Below are 25292 nucleotides of genomic sequence, written 5' to 3' on the forward strand. Positions count from 1 at the left end.
GGTGATATGGCTGCTGGCAAAGTGTAGTGTCAGGAAGAGTTTTCCACCATTCCATTCCTTTTTTTACAAAACTGTTTCACTTCAGCAATATTATTGTTGTGAATTGCTCTCCTGAGATCACAGCAAAACATCTTTATCGGGTTGAAAACAGAACTCTGACTGGGCCACATCAGAAGACATATTTATTCTGTTGATTTATTGCTCTTGCTGTTCTGCAGCCTGTTTCATGACGCAACTTACACATCAACTGGTCTGAGGCCCTGTTTACACCTGGAATTGAGATGCGTTTTAGTCGATCAGATCACAAGTAGACGAGGGAGACACAATCCCATTTACACCTGATGTTTTAATCCATCTCTTTTGTCCACTTTCAACCATTTCTGTCCTTATTTCTTCGAAGGGAGAGTCCATGAATGGGTGAGTGTATGGACTTTTTCAGATTTGTCGATCTAATGGACGAAATAAGCAAATAAGAAATAAGAAAAACATACAGAGAGCAGCTGCTTTGTTTCTGCTCTGACAGCTGCAATACCATGCCGAAACGGTACGTGTCAGAAATCAGGAATGGTGAGAGAACTTTGAGAAGCTTCGAAACTTCTGCGAATCATTGGTTTAGAACCAGTGATCGGAGCAGGTATCAAACTGCCAAAGTCACGTGAGTTCAGTAAACGAGGCTTCGTTACGAGTCATAACTGTTTCGAAATGATTCAAAATTTCAATGTTTCGCTACTAGGGGTGATCTAATGAACATACAGTTGACTTAGATATGATTTTTTTTTACCTGATCTTGGTTACATTTTATATATTTGTTATACATTTGGATATAAAAAAGGAAGAGTTGCAGTCTCTTATTGGTCTGTTAGCTCTCCATAAAACAAACAAAACATGCCCTACAATTTTATAAAAATATCACATATTATAAAGACACTTGCATTAATCTCATTTATTAGATTGCACCTTCATTAAAACATTTAGAATTGGTTTGTAAAATGTGTTTTTATAATTGTGCAATTGTGAGAAATAAACTCACAATTGCGAGAAATAAACTCACAATTGTGAGATATAAACTCACAATTGCGAGAAATAAACTCGCAATTCTGACTATTTCTCTTTGACATCTTTTCTTAGAATTGTGAGATATAATTGAGAGTTATAAAGTCCAATTCTAAGGAAGAAAAGACTCCCAATTGGGTATTATAAAGTCAGAATTGCTAGATCGAAACATGCAATTCTGACTTTTTTTCAGAATTGCGAGTTTATTTATTGCGATTGCGAGTTTATATCTCACAATTCTGACTTTATAACACGCAATTGCTACTTGATATCATGCAATTCAGATGTAAACTCACAATTGTGAAAAAAAAGAAAAAAAAGAATTGTGAGATAAAAAGTCGCAATTACCCTATTTATTATATTATTTCCATAGTTTTCACTGCATTTACACTGTTCTGGGCTGTGTTTACCAAAAGCATTGTAAGTCTAAGTTGATCGTAGCGACCATTGCTGGAAATTGTTCTACAGTCCACTTAGGCTTACAATACTTTTGGGAAACACAGCCCTGACCAGCAGGGCTTAACAGTGTGTGGCGTTATGAGCACTTCGGAACAGTGAATCATTTTGCGAAGCAGTAGGTTCAATTGAACCAAAGTTTAAACTTAGGTCTACAGGCCCAACAAAGTTTAAATCTCAACTGGCTAGCGTGCGTCCCATAATCTTTAGGCATTAGGCCAGTAGGCAGACAGTAAGCAGTCTTTTTGTGGCTGTTCAACACATGAGGTGCTACGTTATGCTACGAAAGCAATCCGATCAAATGTGTTTTCGACTACCTCTGGAAGTGCTTAAAAAGTGGAACAGCTCAAAACGTTTGAGACCCTGTTTACACCTTTATTTAGCATCGTCTATGTGATCGGATTGACGAAAAGGCTTCTTAATACCAGATGTAAACAGGGCCTTAGAGATGCAGTTAAATTCTACTGCAAAATTTACTGATAAACTTGGGAATTTTTTTTTTTTTTTTTTGGGATATTATTTTTGGGATTTTTTTTTGGCAGTTCTAGGTAGCCTACTTTTTTATCTCTCCAGTCAACAATTCTTAATCTCATATTCTGAGATGTGTTGTTCAATGGATGGTTTATTGTGAATAGCGAACTCATTGTTTTTATAAGGCAGAGAGGTTCAGCTGATGGAGAAGTCATTAGCCTACAGGTTCACATACTTTTCCACCCTGAGCAATGAATGTATACACAGTGTGTTCAATAAAGGCAGTAAACTGAACAATAGCTATGTTTCCATTCAAAGTCGTTTGAGAGTTGTGAGAGTTCTGGGAGGGAATCACACCCAACTATTTTGATGACAGACATTGGCTCAGGCATTTCGGAATGACCAAACTGACATTTGAGATGATGTGTAATTATTAAAAAGCAAAAACTTTTTGGGAGCCATTTGGATGTGTGTTAAATATGCAGATGAATATGCATGGAGGATATTATATTCTGTTCTGCTTCCTCTCACATGTTCGCACGAGAGGATTGTACAGAGATAACAGTCACATGTTAAGGCTACACTCTTCCATATCTATGTTGACCATGCGTGACCTTTTAAAGAGAGACATGTGGAATTACAAGCAGGTATTTTCAGAGTAATGCAGATAGTTTGTCCATGAAATGTAAAATTAAGGTAGTGTTTTGTACTTTCCCCCATAGTTAAAATAAAAATAATGCTATTTATAGCAAATAATAATAATAAGCAATAATGAAGTGTAGAATGATTCCCAGGTTTATGATGCAGTTTCTAACCCCCTTCAGTGCTCTCCAAATATGATCATTTCATTACAGCTGACTTTTTCAATTTGCACCATTTTGTTGGGTCATTTCTGAGTTAAGGAAATAATTTGGAAAAGCAGTTCACAAAATGGCACCATTTGATACACTGCCCTGCATCTGTGCCAGACAGTGTACTATTCAGTTGTGTTTCCCCCAGCATAAAATATTGCACTTAAAATCAATTAAAGTCTTTCTGTTCCAAGATAATATTATTCTAACTTTTTGTGCTATAAGTAATATTTCAGTGGTAATATAACTCTGCAACATTCTAGTAAATATCTGTAGTTAAATATTAATACTTATTACATGATCTTGTCTCTTAGATTCTTCTTGCTAATTGCTTAATTCGTAAATATTAGCATTTCAGGAATCACAAATGCATGCTTTGTAAACAATGAGCGCTCAATAAATAATTAGCAGTCTATTGTTTATTGTTTACAGAGTGTATTGTTTGCTGTTTATTGTCATGTCTGTAAGTTGCACTGCAGACCTAGTGAAATACCATTTTGTTGCCTGTATATGAATATGTAGAATGACCATAAACCAGACTTGACATTTGGCCTGTCGTTTTATCTCTAAAAATAATTATATACATAATAAAATGAATCAAATTGGTGACACTTAAGTGAACTGAGCAGGGCAGTGCCAGTTGTGCTGTACAGTATGTAAACATCATGGGCATGTGTTTGGATTTGTGTGCAAGAAATCACACATTTGAATAGCTGAAGAGTGCATTTCAACACTAAAAACAAATAGATCCTAAGCACAGACTGATAGTCAGTCTTATTAGGACAGACTAAATACTCCAGTAACAACATTCACACTGTCACTTACTGTAGTTCTAAATGTGATCTTGGTTTAGGAAAGCACCCTTAGCATCATAGGGTTTCATTTTACTGGTCGCAGCACCTGCCAGGTTACATTTTGAGAATGCATTCATGTTCATTCAACTGTGTGCTTACTTCATTAATAAGCTGTGAGCGTTGAAGGTCAAATAATTCATGCAAGTATGCATGCCAAAGTATTTCTAGACCTCGCTTACATAAGTGAGCGAGCGAGTGATGAATGAATAAATTAATGAATGAATGAAATGACACTAGCGTATTCTGAGAAAACTTGGTTTGTGTTATGACATCCAGGAACCGAAGGTACCTGCAAAGTTTTGGCGCAGTGCCGCCTAGTGGTGAGGAGATATGAACAATGGCCTTTTTTGCTTATAACCGCAATGAACGGTTTGGCCAAAAATTACAAAACTCTTTAGATTCGGTGTAGTATGCCGAGTCAAACGATACCCAATTTCCCATATCGGCAATTTTAGGCATCCGCCATTTTGAATTTTGTCATAAAATGCTATATTTTATGAACGCATTTTACGTATCGTTACGAAAGTTGCTCTGATGCTCCCAGCCATGCTGTATTGTTGTGCCTTCTTTGTGCTTGGCCCCTTAAAGGATAACTCGCCAAAATGCAATCTAGGGTCTTTTTGTTAATCTACCCGAGGCAAACTTTCGTTTAAAAGCATAATTAGAATGGAAATGCCACTTTTAAGTTTGACCGTATTTTCGTTTTCAGTCAAATTGCCTTTTGAATGGGAGTGCTTGGGGCACTTCTATGATAGCATCAAAAATCGCTATTTTTAAAACACTAAGAAGGCTCAACACAACATGACATTTTGCTCGAAGTATCACCAGAGGCTTTACACATGAACTCGAGAACATTGTTTGTGTACACAGAGTTTACTAAAAAGAAAGATTTTGAACAGCTCACTGTAACTGTGTCCGCCGGCATTTTGTCAGTCAAAAATAGTCAATCTCTGAATGCAACGTAACAGGGAGGAGAATAAAGATGGAAAGCTCCTAAAGCTTAGTTACATACAAATTCACGGATAAGTTGTTGTTTTGTCGTTAGTGAAAATCAATATTGACCTTGTATTTGAAAAAGCATCCTCATATAAGAAACAATACTAAAATTCAGAGTCAGTTCATTCGCATTCAGAGATTTAGATATTTTTGACTGACAAAATGCCGGTGGACACAGCTACAGTGAGTTGTTCAAAATGTTTTTAGTAAACTCTGTGTACACAAACAATGTTCTCAATGCTCGAGTTCATGTATAGAGCCCCTGGTGATACTTTGAGCAAAGTTTCATGTTGTGTCGAGCCTTCTTAGTGTTTTAAAAATAGCGATTTTTGGTTCAAAGTTTGTTTTTATTGTTTTTTAACAACATAAAACACATTCACAGTCCCCCACCCTTTAGATCAGCGTCCATACTGTCCATTAAATCCAACAGAGTACATACAAACATGCTCACATACATTAACCTCCAACCAAATACAACAAATACATACTTACATAAAGAATAATAATAATAAAAAAAAAGAATAATAAATAAATAAAATTAAATAATTAATGAAAAAAAAAATATATAGAATAAAAAATAATAGTGTCCATAGTAGAGGCATTAATTAAACAGACTTATCAACATATTCAATAAAAGAGCGCCACAGCTTAAAAAACTGTTTTTCTGATCCTATACCTAATACCTAATTTTTTCAAGGCTGAGACAAGACATCATATCTTTGATCCATTGAGTGTGAGTGGGTGGCAAGGGGTCTTTCCACTTTAATAATATTGCTCTACGTGCGATCAGGGAAGAGAAAGCAAGGACCTTACACATTGATGCTGACAACCATATCTCCTCTGGAGCGACTCCAAATAATGCCACCAGAGGTTCTGGCTCTAATCTGTGCGGAAGGACCGCAGAAAGGGTGAGAAATACGGATCACCAGTAATGCTCTAATTTGGGGCATGTCCAGAACATGTGAATTAACGTTCCCTCAGCACATTGACATCTATTGCACATAGGATTAGTACCAGGAAACATTTGAGCTAGTTTAACTTTGGATATATGAGCTCTGTGTACTACTTTGAACTGTATAAGCGAATGCCGAGCACATATTGATGATGAGTGGACCTGTTTAAGGTTCCATGTGTCTTCGGAGAGTGGTCTATCAAGGTCTTCCTCCCAAGCTCTTTTAATGTTATCCAGAGATGAAGATGCCAGATTCATCATTAAATTATAAATAATAGCAATTGAGCCTTTAGCTATTACATTACATGAAAGGAAACTATCCAAAGGATTTTCAGAAGGCATCAATGGAAAGTCTGGTACAAGTGACTTAACGTAATGTCTTACTTGCAAGAATCTAAAAAAATGTGACTTTGTAAGACCAAAATGTAATACCAATTCCTCAAAAGAAGCGAATACATTATTCACAAATAAATCTTTGAAACATTTTATCCCCTTGTTAGACCAACTCTTGAATGAACCATCCTGCATTGAAGGTGAAAAAAAATGATTACGGAACACAGGGCTAAGAAGAGAGGGATCCCTAAAACCAAATGATTTCCTGAATTGGATCCAAATCCTCAACGAGTGTTTTACCACTGGGCAATCGACAGAAGTATAAGAAGTTGACTGTAGATTAGATGCAAGAAGTGCTGGAAGGGAAATTTGCTTACAAGCATTTATTTCCATGTCCACCCAGGACGGTCTATTGGGCAAAAGGTGATAATGCCACCAATAAAGTGTATTTTGTATGTTAGCTGCCCAGTAATAAAACTTAAAATTAGGTAAGGACATACCACCATTGCATCTAGGCCACTGAAGGTATGCTTTGCGTAGACAAGGGTGCTTACCATTCCAAATGAAAGAAGAGATAACAGAGTCCAAAGATTTAAAAAAAGACAGGGGAAGAAATAAAGGTAAACACTGAAAAAGATAAAGAAATTTAGGAAGCACCACCATTTTAATGGAATTATTTAAAGGTGACCATTTAGAAAGATCTTTCTTAATCTGTTCAAGAAGCATGCCAAAATTATGTTTAAAAAGATGCTTATGATGGCGAGTGATACAGACCCCAAGATTAAGTGAGCTTAATATTGTAATTGCGTATCTACCTTGTTCATTGGAACAAGTTCACTCTTGTGCAGATTAAGCCTGTAGCCGGAAAACCGACCAAAATCCTCAAGCAAAGATAGAGCTGCGGGTAAAGAAGTTTGTGGATTTGATACAAAAAGCAGTAGATCGTCTGCATATAGAGTTACCTTATGTACGGTCTCACCTCTGGTAATTCCAGTGATCTGCTGACTCTGGCGTAGGGCGATTGCTAAAGGCTCAATAGCTAAAGCAAATAGTAGTGGGCTTAGCGGACAGCCCTGCCGGGTTCCGCGATGCAAGTTAAATGGCCTAGAGTACAAACCATTGCTTAGGACTACTGCAGAGGGAGCACTATAAAGTAATTTAATCCAAGAAAGAAAGACTGGGCCAAATCCAAATTTTTCTAAAACTAAAAAAAGGTACTCCCACTCAACCCTGTCGAACGCCTTCTCTGGCCTCTAATATATGCCTTAAGGGCCTCCCATACTGTTGAATCTGAAACTTCCGCTGATTTATTAACGCTTAAGAAAAGAGGAATTTGGTCAGCAACAAAGGAAAAATAGCGATTTTTGATGCTATCATAGAAGTGCCCTAAGCACTCCCATTCAAAAGGCAATTTGACCGAAAACAAAAATACGGTCAAACTTAAAAGTGGAGTTTCCATTCTAATTATGCTTTTAAACGAAAGTTTGCCTTGGGTAGATTAACAAAAAGACCCTAGGTTGCTTTTGGCGTGAGTTGTCCTTTAATCACTGCTTGCAGCTATATTTATTATTAAAAAATACAATTAAAATATAAGCAAACAATATTATCATTTTATTTATTTGTTTGTTTGTTTGTTTTATAAAATTCTTTATCTCCCAAAATTAAATGTATTGCCTTTAATGTCCTACATAATGCTTTGGATGTGTCAAATAAGTAAATGTACTCTATAGCTTAAAGAGCTATACGCGTACTCACTCAGGCCACGGCGAGCCTCGGCCTCGATTGGATTACGCCTGAGCAGCCCGCTCACAACCGACTGGACGGCTACTTCCTGCCCGGGGAGCGCACTTCGCCTGCATCCAAGCCAGCGCCCTTTCTTCCTGAGCTTCACGAAGAAGTCGCTAAGTCTTGGAGCTCCCCTTTTTCGGCCAGAACACGATCTTCTGTTTCTCTGGTGTTCTCCGCTGTCGACGACGCCAAGAACAGAGGATACCACTCCCTGCCGCCGGTCGAAGAGGCTATTGCAGTGCACTTATGCCCGCCCTCCGCTGGACGGCGTGCTAAGATGGCGCTGCACTCAAAAGCCTGCCGCACGACGTCATCCCTGCTCCGCCGCGCTTTCTCCGCCGCCGGGCAGGCCGCGTCAGCGTTGCACACCATGGCCACGCTACAGATTTACCAGGCTGATCTCCTCCGCAAGCTGGACGAGAAAGGACCTGACGCAATCTGCGTGCCAGACCTGAGGAGCGCTACAGACCTCGCTCTCCGCGCTACCAAGTCTGCGGCACAGGCCATAGGACGGAGCATGGCCTCGCTCACCGTGTCTGAGAGACATCTCTGGCTAACGCTCTCGGACATGTCTGAGTCGGAGCGCACCGCGTTCCTCGTCGCGCCGTGTTTCCCCTGCCGGCCTCTTCGGAACCTCGGTCAAAGACTTCACCGACAGGTTCGCTGAGGTACAGAAAGCAACCCAGGCCATGAAGCACTTCCTCTTGAAGCGCTCCAGCTCTGCAGCAGGCCGTGCGAAACCGTCTGCTCAGAGCTCACAGCCTAAGCCTCCGCCCACCGCCTCCTCTTCACAACGCCGCCAGACCCAGAGCTCGAGACCGCACTCTCGCTCTTCCAGCCGCCGCCCCGCCCCGCGTGGCCCGCGGCCAAAGATTGCGTTGAAGCCAGAGGCCCCGAAGTCGTCCTAGCACGCCTAGGAAAGTGACGGTGTCCAAGTCCCGCTGCGGCCGGACTTCCACCAAAGCTCGCCGCTCGTCCAGTTCCAAGAAATGTGACTGGTCCAGCGCATTTAGCAGCCAACAAGCCGGTTCCATTGCCCGCTTGCCTGCACACAAAAGCCGTTTTTATGGCTACCCAGATAAATCCCTTAAAGAGTGTATTTTCTGGTATCCCGGCCACGGCCGATGGTGTTTCATGTGTAGAAAAAATGCCCACTACTCAGGGCCCATTCCTACACACAAGCACAGCCCCTTATACAGGGCTTGCGCACATAAAATCGACTCAGATCGATTGCGCATTAAACGTAGCAAACGTGCCCACGACCCAGTGCCCACAAACGCTACTTCCTACATGTCCCACGGTTTCTGTTAAAACGAAACCAGTATGCAGGCGCTCTGCTCAGGCGAGCGATGCTATAAAGGTGGTAAATGTGCCCGCTACCCTGCGCCCACGTCCACACACAGACATGACAGTTCCAATGGAACTCGCCCAGCCCTCCCCCTCTCGGTTAACCACCACAGAGGAGTCGAGCGCGGGCATTCTGCCCGCTGTTATCAGCGCACCCCCTGCCTCAGATGTCATGAGCGCGACGCTTATGTCACAGCTCACCGAAGCCGCTGTATCGCGAGCCGATCAGAGCGCGCTTCGCACCCAGCCCCTAGCTACCCGTGCAGACGCATGGGCGAAGCTTCCCGGGGTTTCGAAATGGGTGCTAAACATCATAAAAGAAGGCTATTCGCTACAGTTTCGCCGACGCCCTCGCCGCCACACGGCGCGCGTCGAGACCACGGTAGAATCGAAAGTAGCACATTTACTTCGAGCCGAAATTCTGAAACTACTGAGAAAAGGGGCTATAGAACCCTTATCTCAAGCTCAAAGCGAAGGGGGGCTTTACAGCAGATACTTCCTGGTATGCAAGAAAGACGGGGGTCTCAGACCCATACTAGATCTGCGGCAACTGAACAGAGCGCTTATGAAACGTCAGTTCAGAATGCTCACGACCAGAAAAATCCTCGCGCATGTTCGCCGAGGGGACTGGTTTGTGTCAATAGATCTAAAGGACGCGTATTTTCAAATACAGATAGCGTCACGTCACAGGCAATTTTTGAGATTCGCCTTCGAGGGCCAGGCATATCAGTACACAGTCCTGCCTTTCGGCTTGTCCCTGGCACCCCGTACATTTACGAAGTGCATGGACGCAGTGCTCATACCCCTCAGACTCCGGGGCATACGAGTGCTGAACTATTTGGACGACTGGCTGATTCTAGCCCAATCTCACTCAGAGATCGTGGAGCACAGAACCATTTTACTCGATCACCTCGAGAATCTCGGTCTCACAGTAAACTGGGAAAACAGTTCGCTATTCCCCAGACAGATTATATCTTTTCTGGGAATAGAACTGAACTCGCTGTCAATGACAGCACGCCTGTCATCTCAGCGCACACTGGACATTCAGCGCGCAGTCGGCTCCTTTTGCTGCGGTGCTGTAGTCCCTCTCAAGAAATTTCAAAGGATGCTAGGTCTGATGGCCTCAGCATCATCAGTTATCCAGTTGGGCCTGCTGCGCATGCGCCCACTGCAGTTCTGGCTCAGAGAGAGAGTGCCTCACAGAGCGTGGGCCTCCGGTCGGCTTCGCCTCAAGGTCAATCAAGCGTGCATTGCAGCTTTGAACCCTTGGGGGGCAAAAGACTGGTACCACTCAGGTGTAAGCCTGGGGACTTCCTCGAGACTGATGGTGGTGTCCACGGACCGCTCTTTGGCCAATGGTCAAAACGGGAGAAGCTCCTTCATATAAATTGCCTCGAGATGTTAGCAGTGAGCAAAGCGCTTACGCGCTTTCGTCCCCTGATAAAGGGGTACCACGTCCTAGTACATTCAGACAACGTGTCGGTGGTATCCTACATAAATCGCCAGGGCGGCCTCAGGTCCCTGAGCCTGTACAGGCTAACCAGACGCCTCCTGATATGGGCTCGCAGCAACCTGCTCTCGCTGAAAGCAGAGCACGTGCCAGGGCTCCTGAATATAGGACCAGACAGACTGTCCAGGAACCACGTTCCGACAGGAGAATGGTCTTTGCACCCACAGACAGTACAGCTGCTTCGCGTCTCAGGAAAACGCTCACTGTCCAGAATTTTTCTCGAAAAGCAAGGACGCGCTGACCCACATGTGGCCTCGCCGTCCTCTCTACGCTTTTCCCCCATCTCCCTCCTGACCCAGGTGGTAGAATGGATCAGGGAAGAAGGATGTTCAGTGCTGCTTGTAGCGTCGCTCTGGACGAGCCAACCTTGGTTCCAGTTGTGATGCAGTTAGCAAGCACCGCCCCGTGGCCAGTGCCTCTGAGGAAGGATCTCCTTTCTCAAGCCAACGGCTCGATCTGGCATCCTCACCCGGAGCTGTGGTCCCTTCACGTGTGGACCATCAATGGGTACCCGCTGACCTCCCACAGGGAGTGTTAAACACGATCATGCAGGGCAGAGCTCCGTCTACGCGATGTCTCTACGCCTCCAAATGGTCGGTGTTTTCTGGCTGGTGCACAGCTCGTGGCGTGTCACCCCTGAATTGCGGAGTGATGGAGGTTCTCTCCTTCCTACAGGAGCTGCTGGATAAGGGCAGGTCCCCTTCCACGCTCAAAGTCTATGTGGCGGCCATAGCAGTGTTCTCTACGACAACGCTTGGCCAGTCTATAGGAAGGAACGATTTAGTCATTCGCTTCCTTAGAGGAGCTAAGAGACTGAATCCTCCCAGACCTCCCACAGTCCCTATATGGGACCTTTCTACGGTACTGGAAGCCATGAAAGGTCATCCTTTTGAGCCCTTGCAGAAGATTGATCTTAAACACCTGTCGTTCAGGACGGCGTTTCTCCTGGCTCTCGCTTCAGTGAAGCGCATAGGGGACTTACATGCGCTCTCAGTGAGCGCGACGTGCATGGAATTTGGGCCTAATGACTCTAGGGTAATGAGGACGAAAGCTTCCTCTGCCCAGTCAGGGCATTAAGAGCTTATGTGTCTCGCTCGTCTGCCTTCAGACAGACGGAGCAGCTCTTTGTTTCATTCAGCGGGCGTTCTAAGGGACTAGCCACTTCTAAACAGCCTATCCAGATGGATAGTGGACGCAATAGCGCTAGCTTACACAACCAAGGGCATGCAATGCCCATTGGGTGTCAGGGCGCACTCCACGAGAAGCATGGCTTCATCGTGGGCCTGGTCAAGTGGGATTGCCTTGCAAGATATCTGTATGGCGGCAGGCTGGGCCTCTCCATCTACATTTATAAGGTTTTACAACCTAGAGGTTCCCGCACTACAAGCCAGGCTACTGTCGGTCTAGTACGGCCAAATCTCTTAAACTGACACTGTCAGTCTTGAGTTATACGGCTATTGTGAATAGCAGTGCTGCTCTAAGCTGCCATATACGGAAGATAGTGGCTAAACCCCTCTTCTTCCAGGATTCCCTGTGAGTCCCCTAGGTGATTGTGCACTATATGAACTCCGGGCTGTCGCCCTTTGAGTCTATGGTGTCAGATCCCAGCACACACGGCGTTTTACATTAGGTTCCCCTAGCGTATTCTACGCAGTACGAGAGAATCTCTCGTAAGAGAACGTACTCTCGTTACTAACGTAACCTCGGTTCTCTCTAGAGAGAGGAACGAGTACTGCGTATCCTGCCGTGCATGCACGCGCTCTGGTTGCTTCACTGTGAAAAATCAGAGATATGAGCCCGCGAGCGATATTTATAGACCTAAGCCACGCCCGTTTCGGCGGGACGTGACGCAGAGGGCGCGAAGTGCCCTCATTGGGTATGACGTCACTCTAGGTCTCGCTCGATAGGCTCAAGCAGTTGCCAGCAGACCAGCCAATAGGCGCGCGAGCTGTCTCGCCTATGCCTGTATGCTGCAGCAACGCGTTTTATATTAATACAAAATTAAAGGATAATTTTTTGGCTTCAGTATTCTCGTGGAAAAGGATTTTCCCCTAGCGTATTCTACGCAGTACTCGTTCCTCTCTCTAGAGAGAACCGAGGTTACGTTAGTAACCGAGTACGTTTTTTTTTGTTTTTTTTTATGTAAAATTATTCTTCAAGTTTATACAGAAGCTGTGTATGAGGAGAAACCTATCTCCCATCCTTTTCACACAACAGTGGAGTGTACACCAATTAAAATTAAAATCTATACTGCTGTCATCTAATCATTTCACTGCTCACTGGATATAAGCTATGATTTCTCTAAGGAGAGATGACTGGAATTAAATGAAAAAAAAAAAAAAAAATCTGCAGGGAGAGGCTGCATGCGCAGAAAAAAAAAGCCAATCAGTTTTGATTGACTCCTTGTATTTACAGAAAAATGCTGCTGACAGCTGAGGCAATTATGAGAGCTTGAGGGATGACAGGGATGGTCCAAGGGAACGGACTGACAAGTGACAGAGCTATGTTTTCTCATCCCTGGCATGAGCACATTCCGGGTATAATAATTCCATGATAATGTACCTGATGTTTCCTCTTTTAGAACACGTCTTTGGTCTGTTTGAAATTTTAAAAACTCCATCCATGTGTGATAACTCAGTGTATTCTCGACGTATCTAGTAATTCATTTGATGTAATATAACGTCAGTTCACTGTCACTGGCCATCTGGTCACAAGCGGAAAATCCAATTGCTGTGCTCCAACATGGCACCCAATCAGGGAAATAGTTAGGTATAACATTTCAGTGTTATTTCTTACAAAAAAAATGTTTTGTTTAAATACTATAAATAATATACATATCAGTCAATTCTGTGCATGTCCTAAAATATCAGACAATTTAACATTTTTGTAAAAGCAAAATGTGACATTTATGAATAAATAATACATAATTTTAAAAATAACTTTCAAGTAATTAAAAATCTTTCATGTAATATTTAAGATAATATTACATATTATGTAATAATATGTAATATTACTATAAGACCCATTACCCCCCCCCCCCCCCCAAAAAAGTTCAAGAAATAGAAATATTCTGTAAGATTCTACAAGTATTTACAGTCACTTTTGATCAGTTTTATGCATCATTGCTGAATTAAACAAAGAAAATCTTTTCTAAAATGATTCAAATGATTGTACATTTCAAAGAATGTGTCACATTTTAAAGGTACAATATGTAAGATCTGTGTAATAAAATATCCAAAAATCACTTGCACAGTGTGATATATTTCCTGCAGTTGTGTACTTACAATATCCCAAAAGTTCCCAAAGATTTTTAATTTCAGAGAAATATGGCTCGTCCCTGTTCACTTGTCGTCTGTCAATGACGTAATATCCCTGCTTTCCGCTTGTACTGCCATAGTAACCATGGCGACAGACGTGGACGACTGTGTTATGTCTAGCGGCACGCTCACGCTGTTGTTGTCTCGTTCAAACATTGTGGACCATGGCAAGCAGACTTTGGGACAAAAGGAGAACTAAAACGAGGATCAATATCAGCATGGCGTTTTTGAGATGCCGAGAGCTCCACGTCCGCGACTAACTTCGACTTGATGAGACGCCGCTCTTGCATGTACTTCATTTGACAGGTGAGCAAATGTACATAAAACGAATCAATGTTATATAGTTCAACATGATGAAATGTTAGAATATGATCAGTATGTTATTCTAATGTTGATCTAGCTTACTGCTAGTCTCATACAGCCAACAAAATAACATATAGAATAACATGACTTTCAAGACACTCAAATGCAGTTAAGTGTGATAGTGTAGACCAAGTGAAACAGCGCTGCGTTACCTCACAAGTTTAATTTGTCGAATAAACTGACCTGTGTGAGTATTAATTCAGCACTTGCGGGTAGTTCGGTAGAATGAATTGTCCTTATTCCTTTATATCCGCGGGACTCACGTTTGACGCTGATGTCTGTCTCTCATTAGCAATCGCGACCTTCTTCATACCACAGTCATGTTAAAAACATCAATGTATTCACTCATCCATAACATTATTACATCCATCAGCATGACGACAAGATCCATAATTCCGCTTATGCATCATCAACCTATGCCTTTGTTATTGTAAGAGGTTAGCAACCCCTAGTGGCGAAAAAAAACAAACATATTGTAGCTTTAAACTACTTAAAAAATCGTACAAAAAAAATATATAATCTTTTCTTTATTGAGGATTTTTTTTCCGCTGACCCACAATCTAACATCACATTCATTAATTAAGTTTCTCTTCGCTTCTCATGCAATCCCAGTAATGTCTAATACATCCTGGAATTCCTCCCTGCACCAGTGACTAGAACAGTAATGCACTGCATTACACACAAGACAGATAAAGAACACGCAGCTTCCCCTGACGGTGTCCTTTTACAGGCAGATTTCAGGTAACACTTCTGAAGAATTCCACCGTGAATATAAATTGCTCTTGATATGTAAAATCACCTAGACTCAGAGCCAGTAAAACAGGTCCTCTGTGATACCAATCTAGTATGTCATCCAAAATTATAGTCTGGTCATTTCAAATGCTTTTGAAAACAAATAAGATAGTAAGAGAAGTATTCTTTGTTGGATCCACTATGAGATTTGCAACTGCCACTTTAATGTTCTCAGGCTCAGACTGTGAGCTACAATCAGATTCCAGTGCATTCTGGGCAAAACAAGAGCTGTAAGACATTCCAGACATCATTATGGATTGTGAGACAGCTGGAGTCGAGAATACACCTACACACACCAGCTAGTACATACAGAGAAACAATGTACAGCGATATGGCATCAGCAGGCCTCTCTCGCTGTCGTTTTGGTCTAGAAACATAAGGCCAGGGCTCCGCCCACCATTGAGGTCCCCGAGGCCCGGACCTCAGTATTTTACAGAGTTTTATATCATAAAGGATGTGAAATAATTGCCTAATGAAAATGAATAAAAATCAGTTCCTCTATTTAAGGTTTTTCTGAATATTAAGGAGGTAGTCTGAAATGTGGGTGTTTATTTTGACACCAATCTAAGCTTTGAATATCATGTTAAGAAGTTGGTTCAGTCTTGTTTTTATCAGTTAAGAAATATTTCCAAGGTGAGGTGGTTTTTGAGTTTGAATGATACAGAGAAGCTTGTTCATGCTTTTATTTCATCCCGTCTTGATTATTGTAATGCTTGTACTCTATCACGGTTACAATTAGTACAGAATGCAAAAAATGCATCTTTTTGTGTTTTATGGTGTGATATTTTATGTCTATTACATTTTGCTTGTTTATAGATGTTCTTTATGACCTTATTCTTAATGATGTTTAATGTGTTCTTATATTGTGTAAAGCACTTAATAAAATGTTATTTACTTACTATTAAGGACAAATATGCAAGGCTATCCCAGCTAACAAAAATATGTTCTGAAAATATTTTGCCATTTTCAATTTTTTAATTTTTTTAATTTAAAAAAAAAAAAATTGGTTGTGCAAACTTAAAATAAACATTCCATTTGATAATTTGGTAATATGGTAACATTACTTTTGGATGTTCTCTGGATGTTCTGGAAAAAAAAAATGTAAAAAAAAAAAAAAAAATCAATGAACAATAATTTTGTGCTAAATGTTTTGACAGCATTATCAAATACTAAATGACTCTGAACAAATGTTCTATTAATATTACTGGAAGAGCGCTTGTTCACAGCTGTAAGACTGGAAAAACTGGAAGAACTGGAAGAGAGGGCAACTCTCTGAGAAAACAAAGGAAATTAACATTTGAACTCTCTCTTGTGAAATTAGCATCACCATTCGAGACGCAAGTCAGTATCATCCTAATCTATATCTCTTTCCCTTGACCCCCATTCCCCCGTTCCTTCTCTCCCTCATGCTGAGATCACCAAAATCCACCCAAAAATCTATATGGTTTAATGTGAACAATTATCATACAACACTATACATGTCTGGTATCATTTGAAATGTCTCATCCCCAAAGAAGTAAACCAAAAGGTAATAAAGTTTTTAAGAGTTAAGAGATATCTTGCTTACAGAGGAGGGTGGGTCTTTCATGCAAATAGCATCCTGCCCTCTAAAGGTGTAAACTCTGGAGACAGTGATTAATGCAAAGTCCCACTGTTAGCATATGTTTAGGTTTCTTTCTTGGTCTGAGTATATCAACAAATGTCTCAAGAGGCTTAATGAGATCCGCCCATAATGCTGAGTGCCTTTCAGACACTCAGCATTATGTATTTCCTGAGTCAGGTACATCTTTTACTCTATCTCTGAGCATTTTATGTTATTGTATTGATTATCTTTGAACTTATTATTATGTAATTGGCATGATACATTTACCTGAAATAATAAACTGTTTACATTTGGATTTATTCTGACTAGATTACGTTGTATCCATTGTTACCGCAAATCTGCGTCAAAACTAGAGTCCAGTTTTGAGTGGAGCATAGGGCACACCAACTGCGATTTTAGAGTTCCGGCTAATATTTGGCACTAATTCAAGTGTACTTGGTTTGTAAAGGCTAAAAGGGAATTTCCGTTTCAGCAAAATGTTGCTCGTCCAACCTAAATAAGGTGAGTCTTATCTCTGTTTAATGTAATGTTACTTTAGTTAAGTGTATGTGGGAAACCATGGCATGACCAAACCAAGCTACTATCAGAGAAGTCATTTTGGTCGGCTTATATCTGTAATAGTGGTCATGACCTCTGTCTAAAGAAAATGTTACTTTAATTTAAGTGTATACAACCAAGGGGGCTATACAAAATATCTTAGAGTAAGCTTGAATGTGACCGTCTACAATATTACCCAATTACCTCTGTTTAGTGACCCAAAACTGATGAGTTTGTGATCGTGGGCCCACATAATATGAACGGCCGGTGTGAGGACCCTGTGCGACTTTGGCACCCGAGTGAACGAGGATAATAAGAGTAAAGAGTTAAATAGAATCATCAAATGTGCTGCTTAACTATTATATAAATGACCAATAACTAATAGGCATTCTAAACTAAATTCGAGGTTGTGATAAAATGGAGTCAGATAAAAGCTTAATTGAACTCAAACTGCTTTGCCACGCGGAAAAGACAGTAAAGCAGTAAACCTTCACCTGCTTATCGGAAACTGTCTTTGGACCGATTGGGCAGGCCTTACACAACTTTGAGAGAACGTTCCCTGTTTGCTGGGATTGAACCTTCAATTCATGTGATGTGACACGTCAACTAATGGGAGGCAAACACATTTTGATGATTTAATGGAACATAATTGTGGTTTCTGGGTTCACAGCTTTATCCTTGATTCAGACATGCTCTGTTCTTTGTAGGACTTGTCTTGCTGTAATGTTAGATTGATTGGCACTCGTTTCAAAGAGACGGTGCTCTTTGTTCAGTGAGGTGATTCACTTTTCTCATCCTTCTTTTTGTACCTGTGGATTCCTGCCAGAGGTTGACACTCTCTTTGTCCTTTTCTGTCTGTTCCACTGAGATGAGAGACAGAACGGGACTTTGTAGATCAAGGTTTGCTCACATATATTAGGACCAGGGTGGGATGAATCACTTATTGGATAGAGCAGAAGTGTCCACTGGGCCGTAGCTGGGATTTTTGGGCACCGGATTGCTTTGGGCCCCTGACTTCAAGTTAAGACTAAGACCTACACCATGGCCTATCGAAAAATCGAAAGCACAATATGGCTGAGTGCAATTACAAAAAGGCTGTAATTTTATTAACCAAACATATGTGCTGTGTGTTTCAGAATGAAGTGTGGAACTGTGTGTATTTACACACGAACAGCTCATAATTCATCGTTTTCAGTGTCTCAGAGCATCTTGGTTAGCAGTAAAAGCTGCATTTGTGCTCCATTTGTGCATGTGAGTTTGGGTCGCTTATAATGTGCATTTTGAAATGCAACTTGTCACAAATTTCACCAGATTTGTAATAAGAATTGTAAAAGAATTGTAAAATAAAGAAATTAAGATATTAATATATAATGCATAGCAGCCCATTGCAGTTTTACACATTAATATAAAATTAAATAAGTATTGTTTTTATTAAATGCTCTTTTACAGTACAACAGTATTATTATAATAGTAAAATATTTCTTATTTTGTTTAATATTTTTATTTATTAATGATCATGATAAAAATCATACTATTATCATTATGTTAAAGTCCAATTGAATGTGTCTGAAACAGTACAAATGTGGCCTATGTTAATTCAAGTGTAAAGATTTTTTATTTATTTTTTTATTTCTCTTTATAGTTCAAAAAAAAAAGTTTAAGTTAGTTCTTGTAAAGAGTATATGCATGGATGAACAGATTTTCCAACTTTTTCCTTTTGCAAAGACACAAGTTCTGGCCAAGAACTGCCAGAAATGGAAAGAGCTGTCTAAACGTGCATCTGCCGTGGTGCCCTGACGATCCAATGGATTACTGGAAATGGGATGTGACTTGATGTAACTTACGTTGCCATTATCAAAAAATGTTCATTAAAGGTAGGGTAGGCAATTTTCGGAGAGGCTAGCAATAGCGAGCTATAGTGTTGGGTCCGAGTCCACCATTGTCGAGTCCGAGTCGAGTCCAAGTCCTTAACAATCGAGTCCGAGTCCAAAGAGGGCCGAGTCGCACTTGAGTCCGAGTCGAGTCCGGCCGAGTCCACAAAGATTTAAATGGTTTTAAATTGACCTTTCACAAAGACCCGCCCCTCTTACTGTCGCTACGTCCGACAAGCCATTCCGCTCTCACTCCACATGTTCTCACACAGTGAAATATATATTGCGGAGCAAAGAGGACAATGACAATGCGCCAACAGACAAGACAAGGCTACTTCTGGTATGAAATAAAGTCTCAGCTTTCAAATTGTGTAATTTTTATGAAATTAAAACAATACACACCGTTTTGTGGTGCTTTAATATAGGCCTCAACTCAAGCAGCACATGAACTGATAATATCTTCTAGTTATAGCACGAATTAAACATGAATGAACATCAGAACTGCAAAAAGAATTCAATACACACCATTTTTCAAGTTCAAGTCCAATGACTTTAATCTACTATCTGGTTTGGTTTGTTTGTCGGACAAAAATGGCAGGTATCTGCATTATCTGGTCAGATCGCATGTCAATCAAATTCCAGTGAAAGGTCTCAACACTGAGCTCTTAAATTAATATGTTAAACCTTACAAAATGATTCCAATGTATAGTTACAGTCATACGTTTACCTATCGTACATCTTTCAGATTCTGCAAGGTAATGCTCAAGAATATAACACGATGCATTAAGAGCCAGGAGTAAACTTTCGAGCAAGATGACGTTGATTTTTTAATTTTCATTTATTTTGATGATCTTATTTTGTTTTACATGCTAATATCTTATTTAGCCTCTAAATGGCAGGACTAAATTAATTAATGATTTTTTAAAATTAAATAAGAGCAATTTACACCAATGATCCAGTTCAAAAATGTACACCCCCTGGCTCCTAATGGTTGCTTCCTTCTTGAGCATCACTAAATGTTTGCAGGGTTTGTAATAGTTGTGTATGAGTCCATCAGTTGTCTTCAGTGTGACAAGATGGATCTCACAATCATAGTCACTGCTAGTAAGGAGTCAAATATGCAGAAGATGCTGGAAAAGCAAAGAATGTGCAGGAGCTGGAGGATTTTTCCTCATGAACAACCATAAAAAAAAAAAAAATGTATGTAATTTGTAATTTGTAATTTAAAAAAAAAATGTATGTAATTTGTCTTGTATTTTGTGTTTGTATTTTTTCTTGTCGACTAGGCTATTAAACATCCATTATGTGAAAAAGATTTTTCAGGGCAGTAATAAATAGCCTAGAAACAATGTTTTTATGATCATCCTCATTAAAAAATAAATAAATATTACATTTTGGAGATTCTGCAAGGTGTATGTAAACTTATGACTAAAGTGTAGGCTAAATCAATGTAACAAAAATCATAACATTATTAGACGCCAAAATGTTGCTTTGTTTATCGCGTTCTCATGTTGCTATGGTTACTGTGTCAATCATCGCAATTTCATGACTCACAGGACTAAAATTCTGCTGATTCTCTCCCACATTTAAATGCAGTTATCACTCTTTTTAATTTACAGTGTGAACGTAACCACTGGTCCTCTACAAGCATAAAAAAATATATTATTTAGATTGTCAATAGCGCTCACTTTAAGCCATCACTTACTTCTTTCACTTACGTTCTGCACTCTCACTGAAACTCTCGTCATAAACACTGAAGTTGTCCGCACTGCACAGCGAATCTCTTATTTATATCGCGTCAAGACTTTGTCGTTTATGAGGAGATTTGCGAAAGGATAAAACTCGCGCTGATTCTGAACGTTTTGAGCGACTTCTCCGCATGGTGACTCAAAACGCCTCTGATTGGCCACTGTGTTCATGTGCTTAATATACATATCTGTGATTGGCTACAATGCTCAACACTGACACAACACAATGTAAGCAGTTTCGTTTCGTTTTTGAATAATATTGTGTCCTCCAGTGCCCGGACTCGACTGTACTCGGCAAATTTTCCGAGTCTAAAATGTCCGAGTCCGTGTCAAGTCCGAGTACAAATTCATCCGAGTGCGTGACAAGTCCGAGTTCATTAAAAATTGGACTCGAGTCCGGACTCGAGTCCGAGTCCGAGTTCGAGTACCCCAACTCTAGCGAGCTAGCTTTGAAAGCATAAGATCCCACCCTCTCTTCAGAGCGTCTCCAAAGCCACGCCTCCTTCAAAACACATGAACACACACAGCAGGGAGCAAACAAAACCGTCATGAGAGACGGTGTTAAATTACATCATGTCTCAAAGCACACAACATTACAATAATAATAAACATAAACAACTTAAAGAACGCTGACCTGTAACACCTGACTGCTGCAGATCCATTTCGCCGTTGATGATGTTGCCATTGAAATGCATGCATTCAAGTCACAAACTGGTCCGAGTTTAACGTCACGGGTTTCGATCTCTTTCACATTACAATAGTTATGGCATGAACGCCAGCATAAGCTTGTTGTTTTGGTTCATGAGGAACTGTGAAAGGTAGCTGCTGTTTAGATAGTCGTGGTCGGTGACGTATGTCTGTCTAACTCTGCATAGCATGAAACACGCTGATGATGCGTGATATCTGTGCGAGCAGGGTGCGAGGAGGTATGAAAATACATATGCTGACAGGCAGTTAGGACATCGTATCATTGCATTTGGACCGAATACAATGATTGGACGAACGTTTTATGATCCCACGCCTTCCACAGACGATATATATAAATACATTTAGACCACTTAACTTAGTGATTGCTATCAGGATGTGAAGAGACTTTCAACCAGCATAACAAAATTATGTTTTATTAACAAAGTTCGGAAGAAACACGTTCAGATAATTAAACCTAATTAAACACCTGTGGAGCACATTCAGATAATCAAACCTAATTAAACATGAGTGGAGCACACTAATCAACCCAATCAACGAGTTAAGAGGTGCGTGTGTGTGTATATATATATATATATATATATATATATATATATATATATATATATATATATATATATATATATATATATATATATATATATATATATATATACATACACATACATACATACATACATACATACATACATGCATACATACATACACACACATATATATATACATATATACACACATATATACATATATATATATATATATATATATATATATATATATATATACATATATATATATATATATATACATATATATATATATATATATATATATATATATATATATATATATATATATATATATATATACACATATATACATATATATACATATATATATATATATATATACACACACATATATACATATATATATATACATATATATATATACACATATATATACATATATATACACTTACACAACAGGGGGGGAATACTCTGGGTTCGGGCCAAATTCCGAGCTCGGAGCCCTCCCTCGGACGGCACGCCAAATACGCATAATCTTAACTCTGTTTAATATGATGAAAGTGTGAACTCCTGAAACATGTTTCTGGAACAGCTTCACCTTCCCTGCCTTTAACTTTACCATTCAGTGATAATATTTCCACGTGCTTTCCATCATTTTGACAGATAACAAAACTGCTTTATAAACATTGCAGTAAACACTGCTAATAGGGATAAAAAGTGAAAAGGGGAGACAATTATATTTTAAAGCACCCGTGTCATAACAAACCTGGAAAGAGACGTGATGTTCTTATTGCATTCCAGTGAAATATTCATGGGATATATCGTAAATTAAATTGGGAGAGCAGACCATAAATTCACAGTATATGTTGTCTTTTTTCATATTGTTACAGTGGATACAAGGGGGGGAAATAAATATAATCAGGAGGAAAAGAACGCAGCAGACTGAAAAGAGCTCTTGCCAGAGATATTCTTGTGATACCGTCACATTAAAATACCAAGAGTCACATTATTCCACTGAAATCTGAAAGCTCATTTAGTCAAACTGATAGTTAAGTTTTTTTATTATTATTCCATTCACTATCAAAGTATTCCACAACAATTTCTAGAAGCCTCTCTCTGAAAAGCTTGCAGTTTGTCAATAAAAGTTATTGTATAGTTAACAGCAGCTGAGGGGTTCATTTTTGTGTCTTCACTAGACAGTGAATAATATATGAGATATGAGGGAACAGTTGTTTGTTGATGATCGATATGTATTGATATAGCCTTTAATTCGGTCCATTCATACAGGCTGCACTGCATCACGCATACATACCGCAGTCTTGCTTTACTGTGAGGAAAAACGATCCAGTCTGACTGAATTCAATTAATATTTACTTATTTACCTCGATTAAAATCAGCTAAATAAAATCTGCTCCAGACATGTTTAGATAAAAATAATACTTATAAATTGCATTTAAATTATAGTTCTTTATATTTACTTATATATTTATTTGTCTGTTGTTTTCGTCGTCTAAAAGGCAAAACACATTTCACATTTATCTGGCTGGATCCTACATGAGTTCTGGAATAGTTGTGGGTCCCATTAATCCTTCACAGGATTCAACAAAAAAAAAAAAAAAAAAACGGAACCACGGTTGCAATTTCTTTCTAACATAATGCAATTTATGTAGTGTGTTTAAAATTCACTTCTAATGTGTAAAAATTTAGATTTTTAAACGAGGCACCCCATTGTTCCTCAATAATAGCGCAGAAATTGAAGCATTCAGATGTTTACTGCAATCACTGAGCTGAACAGTTTTAGCAACCAGATCATTAGAAGACTTTACACAAAATAACGACTGCTCATTCATAAGTATCACCCTCAGGGAGCTCATTAACATGTTTTGATTCAAACCTCAAACTAAACTCTCATCAGCCGCTCCGCTTCTATGAAATCTAGCACTTGCTTTTCATAATTGTGAGTTTATTCTTTGCACAGAGGCAAATTGTTGAAAACCATCCCTGATTGCAAGCTGCTGTAACAGTGGGATTAATGGATTAGAATGTCTAATGATATTGGGGTTTCCAAATACTACTACAAAGAGTTGTCCATATGCCTAAAAATGTATAATTGATGTATCTAATGTTAACACCTAAATAATCCTGCCTTTTGAGGAAAGCATAAATATTGACATTCTTTTTTTATTATTTTGATTGCCTATGCTTTGGTGAAACATTACATTTGGGCCAACTCAAACAGCAAACCAACACAGCATGCCAAATGGAATTAGCAGTTATTGATATGCGTGCACACAAGTGCTGACATCTTGATACATTTTGCCTTCACAATAAACTCCTTTCAACAAGCTCGTTAACTAATGGAGCAGAGGCCGGGGATAGTTGGCACAATTTCACAACTTTGTTGAATATCTCTGGCAGAACAAACATCAAGATAATTCAAGATGTCCACAAAATCTAAAACGAACACATTCAGTGTCAAAATATATTTTTGTTTGTTTTTTTAGTTCATGACTATGTTGTCCAAATTAAGAACATATTAAAACAATATTTAAATCAAACTTACCACTTTACACACACTTATCATTATATTTAGAATTGTTGGATATCAGCTGTTAATTATTATATTAACTCTTAACTTGTTATTTAGGCTAAACACTAAGGACTCGGGAAATTAGAACATTTTAAGCAAACGCACATTGTCATTGCGGTTTTTGGCAGAATATGGGAAGTTGTGTGTGGAGTGATGAATTAATGCTCCAGGGTGGTGTCTTTGAAAATCTGGTGAGAAATATAATAATAAATGTATCTCCACCACAGTGAAGCATGGAGGAAGAGTGTCATTGTGTGGGGAGCCTTTTTAGCTGCTGGTATTTGTGAGCTACTTCACTGTGAAGTACAGGAGGATATTGCAAAATGGCTTCCCAAAAATAAAAGTTTTTATCTAAAGAGGAATGATCAGATGTTATTTTTCAACTAGACAATGCTCCTGCCAAAATTGCAAAGACAACTAAGTGGCTTGAAAACAAGTCCATCAGCCTCATGTTTTGGTCCTGTCAGAGTCCAGATAGTGAATATTTGGTCTCACATTAAACTCAAGCGAACTGCGAGATATATTTTTCAACTACTCATTAATTGTTTGAACCCATTAACATTGAGTGGAACAACACTTTTCCTCCTGTAAAAAGCTGTCTGCAATTTGGGGAAGGCTATTCCAT

The sequence above is a fragment of the Abramis brama genome (genome assembly GCF_963993115.1).
Source record: "Abramis brama genome assembly, chromosome: 13".
NCBI classification, from domain to species: Eukaryota; Metazoa; Chordata; class Actinopteri; order Cypriniformes; family Leuciscidae; genus Abramis; species Abramis brama.